At 39.6% G+C, this 19,108-nt stretch overlaps 1 protein-coding gene across 18 annotated transcripts in view; it reads right to left on the minus strand.

Moving 5' to 3' along the window:
* PTPN21 (protein tyrosine phosphatase non-receptor type 21) overlaps positions 1-19,108 on the minus strand; it is a 77,055-nt gene that overhangs the window by 44,097 nt on the left and 13,850 nt on the right. The window contains exons 1-2 of one of the 18 annotated variants that reach the window (XM_081510351.1): positions 9,537-9,640; positions 1,466-1,802 (exon numbers count right to left, since the gene is read on the minus strand). The exons of 16 other annotated variants lie outside the window; for them this stretch is intronic. The gene's annotated coding sequence lies outside the window, so the exon portion shown is untranslated. Of the gene's footprint in view, positions 1-1,465; positions 1,803-9,536; positions 9,643-19,108 lie in introns of those variants that run through there. One more of the 18 variants, XM_081510354.1, reaches the window with a different exon arrangement.

Below are 19,108 nucleotides of genomic sequence, written 5' to 3' on the forward strand. Positions count from 1 at the left end.
CTATATGCAAAAAGAATCTACAAAAGAGTAGATATATGTATAACTGATCCACTTTGCTATACACTTGAAACTAACACAACATTGTAAATCAACTATATGCCAATAAAAATTATTAAAAAATAAAAATAAACTTTAAAAATGTGACTGCAACTTCCCTTTGCCCCTCAAACTTCATTAGTTACAAATTTATAAAGTAACTGTAATGCTATGGAGATAAGTATACACACATACACAAGAAAAAGCTATAGCTAAGGCAGTAAAATTACTTAAGTGTCCTACTCAGAGGCTTAAGAAAAATGCCCAGATATTAGCATTTAAATCTCAGTTGCTGTGCAATAAACTGTTTTAAGTAAATTAATCCTAGCCCTGGACTGGTCAACCTGAAAAGGTGCTAATGCACGTAAGGACTGAAATGACAGCCTCCGGCCACTGCTAATCTTTACCTCAAAAATCAATTTACAGATCAAGGCAACTGGAAAAATCACTGCTTTGTTCTAGACTCTGGAGTAACACTGTCAAACGGAACTTCCTCTGATGGTTAAGATGCAGGTATGTGTATTCTCTGGGGATGTGAAAGGTGGCTAGTGCAGCTGAGGAACCTAATCTCCAATGTTACTTAATTCTAATGGACTGAAATAGCTGCAGACATCTAGGGGCCACTGCATTGGTTCATACTGCTTTAGAGCAACAAGAATATAACCAATAATAACACACAGGCTATTTCTTTAACTGTAAGCCTCAAAAAATGAGTTTTCAATTTACAGAGGGGAAAAAAAACCAACCTTAAAACATGTCCTCAACATTAATAAATTTACCTTACAATTTTTTTTTTTTTTAATAAAGGAAGACCCATACCTTTCAAATGAGTCTATTAGGGGCTTCCCTGGTGGCTCAGCAGTAAAGAATCTTCCTGCCAACACAGGAGACACAGGTTCGATCCCTGATCCGGGAAGATCCCACATGCTGCGGAGCAACTAAGCCCAAGCATCACAGCTGCTGAGCCTGCTCTCCAGAGCCCGGGAGCCGCAACTCCTGAGCGCAGGCGCTACAGCCCCTGAAGCGGGTACACCCGAGAGCCTGCTCCCCAACAGGAGAGGCCCGCACGCCGCAACCAGAGGGGAGTCCCCTCACCCCCACCCCGCACGACAACTCCAGAAAAGCCCACACAGCAATGAAGACCCAGCACAGCCAAAAATTAACAAGTTTTTTTAGAAAATGAGTCTACTGATCATATATAAACTCAACAAGAGTCAAAAATGTATGTATCCGTTTTCCCTTTATATCCAAATAGCTAAAGCAGTGCAGGAATTCAGTAAATTTTGAATAAAAGAACGAATATTCTCCTGCTACTCAGCTGTCACCCAAGTTATCACACACGAATGGAATATTCTGAACATTTACTATGTTGGACCAAGTTCTGTTCTAAGAACTAGAGCAATATTATAGACTAAATCACCACCATTACCTCATCAAATAGATGTGTGTTGTGTGTGTTAAACTCTAAAACCAGTGCTTCTCCAAATGCTGTCCTTGGACCACCTGCACTGGAGTTACCTGGAGCGCAGGGAGCCCAGCAGAGCCAGTCAACTCTGCAGGAACCCTCATCCCCACTGAAGACTGAGCGTCACCGCGCGGCGGCCCCCGGCAGCGCTATGCAGGAGACAGTCATGGACAGCCCACCCTTGAAAAGCTGGGTGGAAATCAAACTTCTGAAAATCCAAACACACTTTTCATACGGCAGAAAGTTGAGTCCTTCTGTTGTTAACTGTTTTCTGAAGTTGTGATTACATAAAATACGTTATCTGTAGGAAAAGAATAGTATCACATTTTTGGAAAACAGGTACTATTCCTATTCCTTCTTTCATCTGAACAGCAACTTATAGAAAACAAAAATCTAGTAATAGAAGGAAGCTGCTGCTAAAGTCCAAAGTCCTGGGTTTAATTTCTAAGACTTGCTTGCTGTGAAGTGGAAAAGTCAATTAGTCCAATTCAGTTTTCTCAACTGTATTAAGGCAATAATGCTGCTAAGTCGCTTCAGTCGTGTCCGACTCTGTGCAACCCCATAGACAGCAGCTCATCAGGCTCTGCCGTCCCTAGGATTCTCCAGGCAAGAATACCGGAGTGGGTTGCCATTTCCTTCTCCAGTGCATGAAAGGGAAAAGTGAAAGTGAAGTCGCTCAGTCGTGTCCGACTCTTAGCGACCCCGTGGACTGTAGCCTACCAGGCTCCTCCGTCCATGGGATTTTCCAGGCAAGAGTACTGGAGTGGGGTGCCATTGCCTTCTCCAAAGGCAATAATACCGCCCTCATAACTCCACCATGAGATCTAAATGCAAAACATGTATGACTGCATTTTGCCACTAGAAAACCACTATGTTTTAAAAAGATTAGTTTCACCCACTCTGACAATCATCAACAAAATCAACTGAAGATCTTGCCAAAAAAAAACCAAGAAACCCTTTCTAATTACATTTATTTGGTAATTACAACACAGTACACTTCTGTTCATTGTATGTATGTTTTGAGTTCTATTTTAGATTCGGATTGCATTATCATGTTTGGTCTATAACACATACCATTGCTATGCACTTAGTTCCACAAATATTTATTTTTTGCCATAAATGCAGAAGCCTGGGCATTCTTTAGGATCTAAAACTGTTTTGGTCATAAAAATTAAAAGGTCTTTAAAATACTCTGTAAACATTACTTTTCCCTTTAAATCTAGTCAGACTTGAATCCTCTGAACACAAAAATTTACATAGAATCATAAAACTATAGGTTTATTATATAACTTATGAACAGACATAATTATATAAAAATATATGAATAATCTGTTAGCATTTTAAAAAGCACATTGTAGAAGAAATAAACTCTTAATATGTGCTAAGCTTATTTACTTTAGCTATACATTTATTACTTATGCACATATATGGATAGAAAACCGAAAAGAGATGCACTTGTGAAATTGCATCATAATTAGTTTTTTTACAAATTATATACCTTATAAAGAAGTAGTAAGAACCTCGTACAAACAGCTGGATATAGATTTAGTAAATTATTTGTTGATTAGCTATTTTAGACACAGGAGAGTCTAAGACATTTGAACATTAACTCCTTTTATATTGTAGTAAAGTATTTGCCTCGGTACTTATCTCCTTGTTTTCAAGTGCTATCTTAAGTAGTGTTAAGGCTCGCCAAAATCAAGTTTGTACCATGTAAAACACTTCCAAGGCGGTATTCTGTTCCTAAAGGCGCTCCTGGAAGCGTCTCTATCCGTGTGGGTAACTAAACCTGCAACACTATCATCCTCGTGTTCAATGCTGTCTCAGAGTTTCTACACATAAAGAATGAAACAACAACATCTGATTCCAGAGATTTTAAAATATGGTTTGCTTCTAAGAGGAGTAGGTAGAATTTGAGCAATAAAATGCTGTGATTAAATCTCACCAGGCATAGAATTTTCTGTATAAGTCCATTTGGGAGGATTCAAAGACAAGTACAGAACATTTCCTTCCTGACTCTACAGGCCAGCATTATCTGATCCCAAAGTCAGACAACAGACCCCATCGAAAAGAAAACTATGGACCAATATCCCGTATAACTATAGATGCAAAAATCCCCAAAATCCTCAACAAAATACTAGAAAACTGCACCCAAAAGCATACTAAAAAGATTATACACCGTGACCAAGTAGGACTCAACCCAGGAGTGCAGGAGTGGTTCAACATACAAAACACAATCAACGTGATACATCGATATTACTGATGTGAAGGGGAAAAAAACAAAACCAGTCCTCTCAATCGACACAGAAAAAGTAATTGGCAAAACCCAACACCTCATGATAAAAAATACTCAAAAAACTAGAAAAACAAGCTGCTGCTGCTAAGTCACTTTAGTCATGTCCGACTCTGTGTGACCCCATAGACGGCAGCCCACCAGGCTCTGCCATCCCTGGGATTCTCCAGGCAAGAACACTGGAGTGGGTTGCCATTTCCTTCTCCAAAACAAGAGAACTCTCCAAAAGCATTTATGAAAAACCCACAGTTACCATCATATTGAATGGTAAAAGACTGAAAATTTTTTGATCAGAAACAAGATCAGTATGCCTATGTTCACCACTGCTAGTCTCAACACTGTAACTGGAAATCTTAGCCAAAGCAATTAGGTAAGAAAATGAAAGGCATCCAAACTGGAAAGGGGGAAGTAAAAGTATATCTATGAACAGATGATATGATCCTATATATTTTTTTAAAATCTCCAAGATGTCTCTACCAAAAAAATCAAACAGAAAACAAGCAAATAAACAAAAATACTAGAGTCAATAAAGTCAGCAAAGTTGCACGGTTCAAGACCAACATGCAAAAATCAGTATGGATTCCACATACCCACAATTGAAAATTCAAAAGGAAATTAAGAAAACAATTCCATTTATAATACATCCAAACGAATAATGTACTAAGAAATAAATGTAACCGAGGAAGTGAGAAGATGTGTCTACTATACAACACAAAACATTGCTGAAAGAAATTAAGTGGAAAGACATCCTGTGTTCATTGGTTGGAACACTTAATATCATTAAGACAGTAAGACTACCCAAAGTGATTCAAAAGCAACCGCTATCAAACTTTCAAGAGCCCTTTTCACAGCAATGGAAAAGCCAATCCTCAAATTCATGTGAATTGTAAGTGGCCCCGAACAGGCAAAACAATATCAAAAAAGAACGAAGTTGGGAGACTCACATTTTATCATTTTAAAACTTACTACTAAAGCTACCATAATCAAAACAGTGAGCTATCAGTATAAGGAGAGACATTTAGACCAACAGTATAGAATTAAGTCCAGAAATAAACTCATGCATTTATGGTAAACTGATTCTCAATAACAGTGCTAAGACTATCTAGGGGAGAAAAACAGTCTCTCCAACAAATGGTTCTGGGAGAACTGAAGATCCATAAGAATGAGGTTAGAACCTGACCTGACACCAAATACAGAAACTAACTCAAACTCTATCAGTGACCTAAATGTTGAGAACTAAACCACAGAGGTTCCCTGGTGGTCCAGTTAAGAGTTCACACTTTCAATGCAGGGGGCACTGGTTCAATTTCTGGTCAGGGAACCAAGATCCCACATACCTCTTGGCACAGCCAAAAAATAAAACATAAAAAAAGAACTAAACCATAAAACTCCCTAGAAGAAAACGTAGGAGTAAATCTTCATGACCATGAATTTGGAAATGAAGATTCTTAGACATGATACTAAAAGTATGAGTAACGAAGAAAAAAAAAGATGCATTTGACTTCATCAAAATTTAAAACTGCATGCATCAAAGAACCAAAATCAAGAAAGCAAAAAGACAATCTATAGAATGGGAGACAATATTTGCAAATCATGTATTTTCTAAGGGTCTAGAATCTAGAATACATAAAGAACTCACACAACAATGAAAAGACAAACAATCCAATTTTTTAAAAAGGCAAAGGACGTGAATAAATATTTCTCCAAAGAACATATACAAATGGCCAAGAAACACATGAAAAAAAATGCTCAATCACCATTAGTGAAATCCAACTCAGAACCACAATGAGATACCACTCCACACCCATTAGGATGGCTATAACTTAAAATAGAAAATAAGTGATGCTGAGGAAGTGGAGAATTAAAACCCTTGTACATTGCTGGTAAGAATGTAAAATGGTTCAGCTGCTACGGAAAACAGTTTGGCAGTTCCTCAAAAAGTTAAACACATAATTACCATGTGACATAGCAGTTCCACTCCTATTTATTTTCCTGGAAGAACTAAAAACAGGTACTCACACAAGTATTAAATACATGTATACACATGTCTATAGCAGAACTATTGGCAATAGCTGAAAAGGTGGAAACAACTCAAATGTCTATTGGTAGAGGAAAAGAAAAATTAAGGAATTATACATACAGTGGAAGATTATTCAGTCATTTTTATAAAAGATAGATATGTGCTACACCATGGATGGGCCTCAAAAGCATTACAGGAAGTGAAAGGAGGAGAAGGGGAAGACAGAGGATGAGACGACTGGATGGCATCAACGACTCAATGGACATGAGTTTGAGTAAACTTCGGGAGACGGTGATCAACAGGGAGGCCTGGAGTGCTGCAGCCCATGGGGTCACAAAGAGTCGGACACAACTGAGTGACTGAAGTCAAAGAAGACAGACACAAAAGGTCACATATTGTGTAACTCCATTTAAAGGAAACAGCCATAAAGACAGAAAGTAGACTGGTGGTTGTAAGAGGTGGAGGTAGGGAAGAACGGGGAGAAACTGCTTACTAGGGAGAGGATGCCCATTTCGAGTAATAAAAACGTTTGGAACTAGATAGAGGTTAAGATTGTGAATGGAATAAATGCCATCAAATTGTTCACTTTGAAATGGTTAACTTTCTGTTGTGTAAGATTCATCTCAAAAGAAGTTATTTTTGAAGAATCAGAACCACTCGTACTTAAAATCAAATACAGAATTTTTAAACTTTATTTTTAGGGGAATTCCCTGGCTGTCCAGTGGTTAAGACTCCACACTTCCATTGCAATGGGTCCAGGTTCGATTCCTGGTCAGGGAACTAAATTTCACAAGCTGTGTGGTGTGACCAAAGGAAAAAAATAAATGATTTTTAAATGTTTATATACATCAAATTCAGTTTATGTGACAAAGTCTAAGGGAAAAAAATGAACCAGAAATAGAGGAACCTAGCTATGAGTTAATTATTTTTCTAACATCTATACTTAGGTAAAGATTTTGGTACAGTTTGACAAGTACCTGACAAACTCAATTATCTGAACAGAAATGAGAAACACTGAGTAGGCAAAAATGTGACTGAATAATGAAAGACTTGTCAAAATGGAAGCAATAAATTATATACCCTTGATAAAGAAGAAAAATATCTCCTTTCTCTTTTATGGAATTTTTTAAAAATTTATTTTACACATACTTGTAATGAGTTTAGTAACTTGGTTACCCAATTAAAAGTCGATTAAAAGAGGACAAATGAGAGGGAAAAGACTTAAACAGCATGTTGGCAGAAGCAGGGAGCGACAGTAACACTCTTTACCAACAGAGAACACACGCAAACAAAAGTCCTTCAAAGTACGTTATAAAGAACTTCAAAGACAAAGTAGTCTGGAGTTATTTTTCAAAGGAACAAATAACTCTAAACATTAATTAATCATGTATTTAATAACAATCACTGTTGATAGTAATTAGTCAGTGTCCTTTTGCTTAAGATGGGTAGGGAAGTTCATAAACCTCTCTCATGATTGGCACTGGTCTTTGGACCAAAGAGTTCTCCTTGATTATAGGCAAAGTTAGTTATTTCACTTCCCAAATATAGATAGACAATTAATATATTTTATGTACAGCTTTCAGTAGTTGAGCCAATTGTGGTTTCATTACTTCACTTCAAAGTTCAACCATATTTTCCAAAGCCATGAAAGACACTTCCATTTATGCTATTTGAGGGAACTGCTGTTAAGTCTATTTCCTCCAGGGGCTATGCTTACAATTCCTACAGCTGCCAGTAGCAGGTGCGGTGCCAAGAGCGCAGACCGATGGTCCAAAGGCTTGGTTCTGAATCCTGGTTCCACCATTCATCAGCTCCTGAGCAAGCTACTTCCTCACCGAGTCTCAGCTTAACCTCAGGGAAAATAACACATACCCCGCCTTTTTCAGAAAGTTGTACAGAAGTATTTTATAAGTTATAATTGGGCTGAAAAACCTTGGGTGTTGTTTTGTTGTTGAGTTGCTAAGTTGTGTCCAATTCTTTTGAGACCCCATGAACTGTAGCCCACCAGGCTCCTCTGTCCATGGGATTTCCCAGGCAAGAATACTGGAGTGGGTTGCCATTTCCTTCTCCAAAGGATCTTCCCGAACCACAGTCTCCTCTAGGGATCAAACCCGTGTCTCCTACATTGCAGGCAAATTCTTTATCACTGAGCCACCAGGAAAAGGTCATACGTAAACTTAGCAGGTAGGTCTCTTTAGGTGTGTCTGAGAGCAAAGAACAAAACCTGAGTCAAGAATGCTTCTTCCCTGAAAACAAAACTGCTCAAATAATACTCAAACTAATGCATTCCATTATAATGTTACTAGAACATTTTTTTTTAAATACAAAACTTTGGTTACAGCAGGCTCCCTGTAGGCCTTAAATTTCAACTATTAGCAGTCATTACTTGGTCTCGGTATTTCTTAGAATCATACGTCTTCTCTTTCTTGAGTCCAAAATTTTGGGGGTTATGCATGTCCTGTATTGTTTATGGGCTTGGTCTAGTTGTAATAATTTCCCCATAAACCAGCCTTTAATAACTTGCTTTTAAACACGCCTCCCACCACTTCTTACCTAATTAACTACCCAGTACCCTCCCGATAAGGGACCGTACCTCCACTTGGGCTGCTTTTCCTCCACAACTCTGTCTCTCCCTCTGTGACCAAAGCAAGCTGACTCACCCTGTGGGAACTCATTCTGATAGAGACCTCTAAACATCTGAATGTCCAGTGTCCTCTAGGTCAGTTCTCAATTACTGGGACTTCCTTGGTGGTCCAGTGGCTCAGACCCCACGCTCCCGGGTCACGGAGCCCGGGTTCAATGATGCTCAGGGAACAAGATCCCACACGCCTCAACTAAGCGTTCGTAATGCCGCGACTAAAAAAGATTTCGCATGAAGCAACAAAGATGGAAGATCCCCATGCCACAAATATAAGACCCAGTGCAGTCAAGTAAACTTTTTTTTAAATTCTCAATTATCACTGAACAATTTTTTTTTTGAACAATTTTTGTGAAACTTCTTCATTGTCCTATGTATATCACCCTTTCCTATTTTGTCCTGAACAAACATATCAGTAGTTTTCATAAAGTTATTCAATGATTTCTTCAGAACTATCTAAATGTTTCATAGTGATTCCCTAAAACTGTGCAGATAACTGTGCCTGCTATGTGAGCTACAATAAAAACAAGTTACACAGTTACAAAACCTGGCTTCTTTCCAGACACAACATGGTTGACTTACTTTAAATGAACCAACATTTATTCCGAAAACAAGGTGATTTTGATAACCCAGCTTTCTGCTATCAGATGAAAAGATAGTTTACAAACCTTAGAGCTTGCATAAAAGGTGCAGGGCCCCCAAATCGCAGCCATTTAAAGAGACACCAGCTATTATAAGCAGGTCCAAATCCTGTCAGAATGTAAACCCCTTCCAAATCCAAGTCACTTCTTGTCTAATTATTTTAAGAGTCTCTTAGTTGTACTATTTTTAAAGCAGAGGGACATACAAATTAGCCAGAGGGTTTTTTAAGCCACTGATGCATAGAGTTTGATAAAAGTTAATCCCATATAAAATTGCAACTATAATTTTATCCTGATGCTTTTCTTAGACTAGGCAGGAGTCAGAAGGCTTTTCATCAGGAGAGAGATGAGAAGCGATAGCACTAGATAAAGCCTGTCCCAGCAGAGATCATCTAACCAGGGTAGTTAACGAGTATTAACCTAATTCAAGGCTAGAGACTTACCTCTACACCGTGTGTGCCATAAATAATGAAGCACTGCACGTCTTCCTTTTGACAGATAGTGTGGTGGCCACAGCGCCTCAAAGCAGACAGTATTTTTTTCTTTTCTGTTGAATTTCAATCCAGTTTCTTCTGTCATTGGTTGGGAAATATATATATTATCCATTTCACAGTCAAGGTTATAATATACGACATCACTGTACTCTACACAGATGAGGACTCAAGAAGGTAACAAACAAAAGTACATCGTAGTCCTGAAATCATACTGAAACGTATTCAACCAAAGCCCAAGTAACTGAAGCCCTCAAATGATCAGTGTTGGAGCATTTAATTTTCAGGAAAAGAGGAAAATGGTAAATCAATTTCTTGAAAGAAAGTCCAGGGCATGAACTGTCTACATATTATCTATACAGAGGATGGCTCATATCTTTTCTTTTTACCAGCCTAGCTAGAAAGATGCTATGAAGGAACAATGATCCTGAAATGCAACAAGGTCACTCTTCAAAAAATATACTGTACTTTCTAAGAAAAATGGACCAGTGTCTTAGAAAGATTCATCTATTCCTTCAGAGAATATTGACTGAGTATCTCCTGTGTGTCAAACACTGTCCCAGGTGGAAGGGAGATACAGCACTGAACAGAACAAGACAATTTCTACCCGCGAGTAACTTACATGACAGCAGGAGGAAAAGACAAGCAAAATTATCTGAGAAGTTAATAATGATGAGTGCTACGAAGAGAGATATTCAATTATAAGATTAAAATGTCAAACATTTTTAAAGAGTAAGCTAGGATTAAATGGGAAATTTCAGTACATATAACAATTCACCATGCAAAAGTGATAGAAATAACTGAGATGTTACTGCACACACTTTCAACATCAAAGGCTGATGTTCTCTATTTGTATTACCACCTACAAGATCACTTTGTTTCAGGCCCACGCGACTGAGGGTAAACCAGAATCTTCCATTCTTCAATCATTTTAGTTAACTAGTTTGTTCTATTGCGGAATCATTCCTCATATCCCATTCTAAAAAATGAATTGACTTCAGTTCAGTCGCTCAGTCATGTCCGACTCTTTGCAACCTCATGGACTGCAGCACGCCAGGCCTCCCTGTCCATCACTAACTCCCAGAGTTTACTCAAACTCATGTCCTTTGAGTCGGTGATGCCATCTAACCATCTCATCCTCTGTCGTCCCCTTCTTCTCCTGCCCTCAATCTTTCCCAGCATTAGGGTCTCTTCCAATGAGTCAGCTCTTCGTATCAGGTAGCCAAAGTACTGGAGTTTCAGCTTCAACATCAGTCCTTCCAATGAATGTTCAGGACTGATTTCCTTTAGGATTGACTGGTTAGATCTCCCTGCAGTCCAAGGGACTCTCAAGAGTCTTCTCCAACACCACAGTTCAAAAGCATCAATTCTTCGGCGCTCAGCTTTCTTCACCATCCAACTCTCACATCCATGCATGACTACTGGAAAAACCATAGCCTTGACTAGACAGACCTTTGTTGGCAAAGTAATGTCTCTGCTTTTTAACATGCTGTCTAGGTTGGTCATAACTTTTCTTCCAAGGAGCAAGCATCTTTTAATTTCATGGCTGCAGTCACCATCTTCAGTGATTTTGGAGCCCCCCAAAATAAAGTCTCTCACTGTTTCCATTGTTTCCCCACCTATTTACCATGAAGTGATGGGACTGGATGCCATGATCTTAGTTTTTTGAATGTTGAGTTTCAAGCCAGCTTTTTCACTCTCCTCTTTCACTTTCATCAAGAGGCTCTTTAGTTCTTCTTCACTTTCTGCCATAAGGCTGGTGTCATCTGCATATTTAAGGTTATTGATATTTCTCCCAGCAATCTTGATTCTAGCTTGTGCTTCATCCAGCCCAGTGTTTCTCATGATGTACTCTGCATAGAAGTTAAACAAGCAGGGTGACAATATACAGCCTTGACATAGTCCTTTCCCAATATGGAGCCAGTCCATTGTTCCCTGTCCAGTTCTAACTGTTGCTTCTTGACCAGCATACTGATTTCTCAGGAGGCAGGTAAGCTGGTCTGGTATTTCCATCTCTTGAAGAATTTTCCACAGTTTGTTGCAATTCACACAGTCAAAGGCTTTGGTGTAGTCAATAAAGCAGAGGTAGATGTTCTTCTGGAATCCTCTTGCTTTTTCTATGATCCAGCGGATGTTGGTAATTTGATCTCTGGTTCCTCTGCCTTTTCTAAATCCAGCCTGAATATCTGGAAATTCTTGGTTAAACTGTTGAAGCCTGGCTTGGAGAATTTTGAGCATTACTTTGCTAGAATGTGAGATAAGTGCAATTGTGCAGTAGTTTGAACATCCTCTTTGTTCAGAACTCCTAAATCTGGGCCTTTTGGTGCTTGTTTATTAGCTTAATTTACAGTTGCCTGTGTTTTAGGGCAATGGATAAATGGTAGCTGTTCTCTTCTTATTGAGAGGACAGTGAAAAAGACAGATAACCTCAGTCTAATTTGGCCCACATTACAGTCTTTATATTTCAATTGAGCCACAGGAAAAAATTTTTTTTCATGTTTTCTTGAAGTATTAGTTATTCCTTCTATCTTGTCTCACCATAGACAGTAGTGTGAGCAATACTTTTAGTCGTAACCACGTAATGTAAAAATGAAAAGAAGGGCTGAAATGGGTTTATTTAGGAATAGCTGCTTATTTTTCTGACATTCACTTTTGTCAGGTTATATTATAGCTGTTTCACTTAGAGAATAAACTTATGGTTACTGGAGTGGGGGCAAAAGTGGGGGTAGGGATAGTTAGGGAGTTTGGGATGGTCATGTACACACTAATTTAAATACAGCAGCGGGTACAGGCTATACTTACAGGACCTACTGTGTAGCACAGGGAATTCTGCTCAACGTCATGTGGCAGCCTGGTTGGGAGGGGAGTCTGTGGGAGAATGGATACAAGTATACATATGGCTGAATCCCTCAGCTATTCACCTGAAACTATCACAATTCTGCTTGTTAATTGGCTACACTCTAATACAAAATAAAAATGTTTTTAAAAAGTTATAGCTGTTGCATGTTATATTGAAAGGGTTATGGGGACTTCCCTGGTGGTCCCGTGGTTAGGACTTGGAGCTCCCACTGCAGGGGGCATGCGTTCAGTCCCTGATCTGGGAACTAAGATCCCACATCCCAGGCGATCACGGCCAAAAGACAAAGAAATGGCGGTGATGTGGGGGGAGGGCCACAAAGAGAGAAAGGGAATTAGAATGAGGACTTTATTTATTTATTTTTTAAAATTTTTTTTACTTTACAATATTGTAGTAGTTTTTGCCATACATTGACATGAATCAGCCATGGGTTTACATGTGTTCCCCATCCTGGACCCCCCTCCCACCTCCCTCCCCATCCCATCCCTCTGGGTCATCCCATTGCCCCAGCCCTGAGCATTTGTCTCATGTATCGAACATGGAATGGTGTTCTATTTCACATATGATAATATACATGTTTCAATGCTATTTTCCCAGAACGTCCGCCCCTCGCCTCCTCCCTCAGAGTCCATAAGACTGTTCTACGCATCTGTGTCTCTTATTCTGTCTCGCATATAGGGTTATCATTACCATTTTTCAAATTCCATATATATGCATTAGTATACTGTATTGGTGTTTTTCTTTCTGGCTTACTTCACTCTGTATTATGGGCTCCAGTTTCATCCATCTCAATAGAACCGATTCAAATGTATTTTTTTTAATGGCTGAGTAATATTCCATTGTGTATATGTACCACAGCTTCCTTATCCATTCGTCTGCTGATGGACATCTAGGTTGCTTCCATGTCCTGGCTATTGTAAACAGTGCTGCGATGAACACTGGGGTACATGTGTCTCTTTCAATTCTGGTTTCCTCGGTGTGTATGCCCAGCAGTGGGATTGCTGGGTCATATGGCAGTTCTATTCCCAGTTTTTTAAGGAATCTCCACACTGTTCTCCATAGTGGCTGTACTAGTTTGCATTCCCACCAACAGTGCAAGAAGGTTCCCTTTTCTCCACACCCTCTCCAGCATTTATTGCTTGTAGACTTTTGGATAGCAGCCATAGAATGAGGACTTTAAAACTGACATGAATATGGTCACAGTATCTATTGCCTAAAAGAATGTTACCCAACGTATTTTCCATTGTCTTAAAAAAAAAATACAACAGCTCCACTGCCATGAAACTAGTATTATCACGAAAGATCTGAGGATTAAAGAATCAAGGAAATTCCTTTCCTGGTTAAAATCCTAATTATACATGTGAAGAAACTTAGACTTCTGTTACAACAAGCTATGTTTGCTTCTTCATTAATCAAGAAAGTCTGAAAATCACGGTTTCATCATACAACAACTAATTTTTTACCTTGCATATTTATCAGGTGGTTTTTCTACTTATAACAAATACTTCTTCCATATACACAAATACTCCAAGAAAAGAATAAAAGTGTATCCCTTTCTAATGTAAAAAAGCTATTTCCCCTTTTTTATCAGTAATATAAAGTTCCATGTAATAACGGCCACACTTAAGGGTCTAATGGATTTCCTTCTAATCGAAGCTCTTCACTGAGGCTGAAGGAATGGGGTAGGGATGGGGAGTACTTAACTCAGAAACACACACTCAACATTTTTTAATTGTTTAAGTACCACAGAGCCAGTTATATTTTATTCCGAGAAGTGCTACTTAAAAATACATACAAGGGATTTCCCCGGTGGCCCAGTGGCTAAGACTCAGAGCTCCCAATGCAGGGGGCCCAGGTTTGACCTGATCAAGGATCACAACACGCCGCAAGTAAGACCTGGTGCAAATAAATAAATATAAATAAACAGATATTTAAAAATATATATACAATATTTTCATTTTACTTAGAAGCAGAAGAGGATGAACGAGCCACTAGTATGTATGTGCTAATGATAACAGGAATTGTTCTCTATTCCTATATCCAACTACCCTATATTCAAGGAATATAATGGTTAAAAAAAAGGGAATATAATGATAAAAGTCTCAATTAACAAGAACAAAAAAAAAACAAACAGGGACTTCCCTGGTGGTCCAATGGTTAGGATTCTGCTCTTCCAGTGCAGAGGACTCAGGTGTGATCCCAGACCAGGGGACTCAGGTCCCACACACCGCATGATGTCGCCAAAAAAAAAAAAAAAAGAAAAACCAAAGTTTAAATGATAGAAACATGACTTGCAGAAGAATTGAGAATGGAGTGACAATGTACAGTGGCGCTGTCCCCAGGCCCATAACTCACAGGTGGTAGAATGGTAACACTTGGGTGGTGGGAGGAAGTGCTGTAACAGATGGAAAGACACCTGTGTGCAGAGAAGCTGAATCTCAGGGACCCGGCTTCAACAATAAAGGCAGCAAGAACTTCAACAGGCTCCCTGGTTCCACCACTTTTTCTTGCCTGGATGCAGACTCTGACTCTAGAAGCCCCCAAGTCCATCCAACAGCACTGCAACCAGATCTTGCTTTGGAAAATCTCTCAGCAGGCAGCTCTCCTGGGGTGTATTTCAGCAGACCGCAGCTTCCAACTCTGCCAGCAAACAAGCTCGCAAGAGGCTTCCTATCAAACGGCTCTGCGCTCAGCACCATGCCTCGCGGCCTGACTGTGATTCACGCTCCTTCTCAGGCTTTATCTTTCCTTGCCTGATGCGACTTCAACATCATATTTTAAGCAAAATAAATTGTAGTAATTAAAATAAAAGGTAACAAATTTCAAAAGCACTTAAAACGATCTCCATCAGATTTTGGAGGCTGCACTGTGACAAACGGCCCTTAAGGGCATGAGCTCTGTGCAGGCCACCTGTCTCTGGCCCCAGGCGACCTACTGGCGGGAAAGGTGCTGATCAGGGAGCCGGAAGCACTAGTCCTGTTGTGGCTTCTTAACCATGAGCAAGTTACTCGACACCTTTTGGTCTCAGTTCACCCCACCGATAAAGTGGGTATGAGAGGGCCTCTCTCACAGGGTTGGTACGGACCGAAATAAACAGAAACATCTGAAGCACTTAGAACATGCAAGAGTAAGTCCTCGAGTAACATTAGCTCTTGTTATCAGAGGTTAAGTCCCTTGAAATAGTAAAAAATTTCACATTACATCTTCTGTAGCACAGAAAATTCTACACTTAAATGCTAGCCCTTCAGTAACAGGGCTTTCTCTTTGGCAACTTTTCCTTGTCTTTCTCTTTCTTTCCTTTTAAAATAAATTATTTTAAAAAAATATAATGACTGGATTGCTTTTCTTTATGAAAATGGCGACAGCTCAAAGAAAAAGCAGTGTGCTGCTGAGGGAAAAGTGCTAACCCTGCAATGGGAAGACCTCAGCTCTAGCTGGGGGCTGCCGGGCTTGCTGGCTGCCCCAGGCAGGCCCCGGCGGCAGTGCAGTGGACAGTGAAGTCTGCACTCTCGCAACGGGGCACAGATATTGCACAAACACTAATTCGTCGTCTTAGACATATGTTTCATTATTAAACATGCTTCTTTTCCTTAAGTCACCATTCAGATGTAAATCTGACTTCAAAATGCAGGCCAGTAACAAAAATGCAAACAAATAAGCATTTGCAAAATATGGGTGAGAATTAAGGTTATTTTCTAGATAATCCACTCCAAACTCTGGAAGGAAGAGAAAGGACATCATATGGAATATTTTCATTCTCAGTGGTACAGTCTTTTTTTTTTTAATAAATTTATTTATTTTAGTTGGGGGCTAATTACTTTACAATATTGTAGTGGTTTTTGCCATACATTGACATGAATCAGCCATGGGTTTACCTGTGTTCAGTGGTATATTCTTGAGCTTAGTTGGCTGACTTAATGACAACACCTTGAGTCATTTTTCTCTGTAAATTATTCCAACCAATGATGAAAAAAGAAAACAGAAATGGCTAAAGAAAAATAACTCTACACTAAACAAGTAGTGGCTTCCCAGGTGGCTCGGTGGTAAAGAATCCGCCTGTCAAGGCGGGAGTCGCAGGTTTGAGCTCAGGTTTGACCCCTAGGTTGGGAAGATCCCCTAGAGAAGACAATGGTAACCCATTTCAGTATTTTTGCCTGGAAAATCCCATGGACAGAGGAGCCTGGGGGACTACAGTCCACAGGGTCTCAAAGAGTCAGGCACAACCGAGCCAGTGAACACACACGCAACCCACATGCCCTGCATCAGGACCTCCCCTTGGTCTGGACGCTGCTCATCTTTGGTCCACTCCATTTCTGAGAAGGTGGGAGAGGAAGGGAGCCACTTACAGTCAGGATGAAACTGAGTGTGTGTAAAGCATCCAGTACAGCGCTAGGCGCATCGTCAGTAACCAGAAGAAAGCTACTGCTCTATCACGTGCAACATATCACGTGTGACAGATACACGCTCCAGAGGAGGTGTTTTCCTTGAGCCACACAGGGAGCGCTCACGTTCATCCAGCACCAAATCCCTGCCTGGTCGCCTATAAAACTTGAATCTGATGGTATAAAGGCTCAATCTGCTAAAAATTCACTTGACATGGAAATTAATTTGTCAAGTCAAAGACTGAGCCGTCTAAATAATTATAACATAACTGAGCAAAGACAAGCTGTTTTTCGATTCACCAAGAAATGAGCTGCCGCCACCCAGCATGGAATTACTTGTATATTTTCTTAGCCTGCTCAGTTAAAACTTGTTCAAAATAACACAATTACACTGTCCTATTCATAAATAAAAACCCTGCACACCTTTTAGTGATTTCATTTGCATAATCTAGATGAACTGGCACAAACCCTTGACAAGAGTTATTTCTACAACATGCCGCTCCTTCTCATATAGGATTTGGGTCATGCATGTTTATTCTAGTGAAATCAACATCTTAAGATGATTCTTAGGAATTTAAATTGCCTTTGGATATCCTGTCAGTTCATTAAAAGATAAATCTAAGTGACATTTATGTATGAACAAACTGCTTGGAGAAGCAAATAGGAAAATATTCGCTAAAGCAACATACCGTTTAAAACAGTGATATGAGCAAAAGCTTTGTTAACAGAAAAGAAAAAGCCACGTTCAGACGGGTGTGTATGCCAGGGGGGTTTGGTTAATGCGTGAAGGAAATATGAGCAATCCATTCTGTCAGTGGAGAAAGGTCACACATCTACTGCCTAGGTGGGCACAAGGGCGCTGACTGGTAGGGAGGAAGACGAGGGTCCACCATCCGAGGTGCGATGAAGGAGCTACCATTCACAAGCTGCTCCCTTTCCCCCTTGAAAGGACATTTTCTTTTTTTCGGTAACAGTAACTTATCCGAGAGAGGAAATGAATACCCCAAATGCCCTTTCCTAAAATCTAAAGGCCATTTAAAACAGGCATCGGTCGGGGAAGGGGGTAAGGAGTGATACTTCAGAGGCAAATTATTTTCTTAAAAATATGAAGGTCTTAAATTTTTCACAAATGTTCACTACCACCACCCTCACTCTGGAAAAAAGAAAGAGTAGGGAAGAAAGACCCTGTTTAGCCGAGAGAAGGGGAAAGACTGCCTCATCCAAGAGGCTTCGAGGCCCACCGCCTGAGCTCATCGATGAATGGAAAGAAGGGTGGATCCTAGACTCACCCGAAATTGTGTGCAAGATTCTGCATTTTGATCAGGTTCTCCAAAGGGTCCATGACACTTAAAATTTTAAAACTCATTAAAAAGGAAAAAAAAAAAAAAAACTTTAAAAGTCAAAGTTCAAGCAGAAGTCTGACAGATACAAACTCAAATTCTGGCTCTTCTGCATATTAGCCGTATGATTGCCCAGGTTAGCACTGCAAATCACCCTATTTTTCAGAACTTCAGTTTCCTCCTTTTAAAATGGAAGAGATAATGCCCAACTCACTGTGAGGATTAAATGAGATAAGAGATACTAAGCTTCCAGCACAACAATGTTCATCCACGCACAAGGAGGATGGCAGAAAGCTGTTATGTTAACAGCATCTAGCACCACAAAGAATGCGATCTGAAGCCATCAACACCAAGAATAATGAACAACTTAGAGAGTCCCCCTAAAACACCATCAGTTCCCGTCTGCCGTTTTGTTACCAACTCACAAACCTCTGTGTATGAGCAAATTTACTCTCAATTCCATATGGTCACGAGACCACAGTACTGGGACAGGCCATTGGTGAGAGACATTCAAGGACATCTCCAATGTCTCTTAGGTGAAACATCCAGCACTGGCAGAAGAACACTGCAGACTGTTAGCCCTTAAATTTATTAGAAATTCAGTGAAGGTTGAACACTCTGTTTCTTTGAGTAAACAGGTGTCCTAATTCTGTAATAACTTGTGTGATACATTATTGTAAAATGCATAATATCTCCATGTTTGTATATAAAATCCATCTACTTACTTATATGACTAGTTTTAATTATTTAGACCAAGTATGAGAAGTAACAGAAAAATCCAAGAATCAAGAAAATTCAAAAAAAAAAAGAAAATTCCTTGCTCATTTATAATCAAGTTTGGACTTTGGAAAGCTTTCTTTATTTAGGTAGAGAGGCCAATCTAAGATTTAAATTTGCTTCAGGACTTTCCTGGTGGTCCAGTGGCTAAGACTGTGCACTCCCAAT

The sequence above is a fragment of the Giraffa tippelskirchi genome, chromosome 7, assembly GCF_054371585.1.
Source record: "Giraffa tippelskirchi isolate mGirTip1 chromosome 7, T2T-mGirTip1v1.2.pri, whole genome shotgun sequence".
Lineage (NCBI taxonomy): Eukaryota > Metazoa > Chordata > Mammalia > Artiodactyla > Giraffidae > Giraffa > Giraffa tippelskirchi.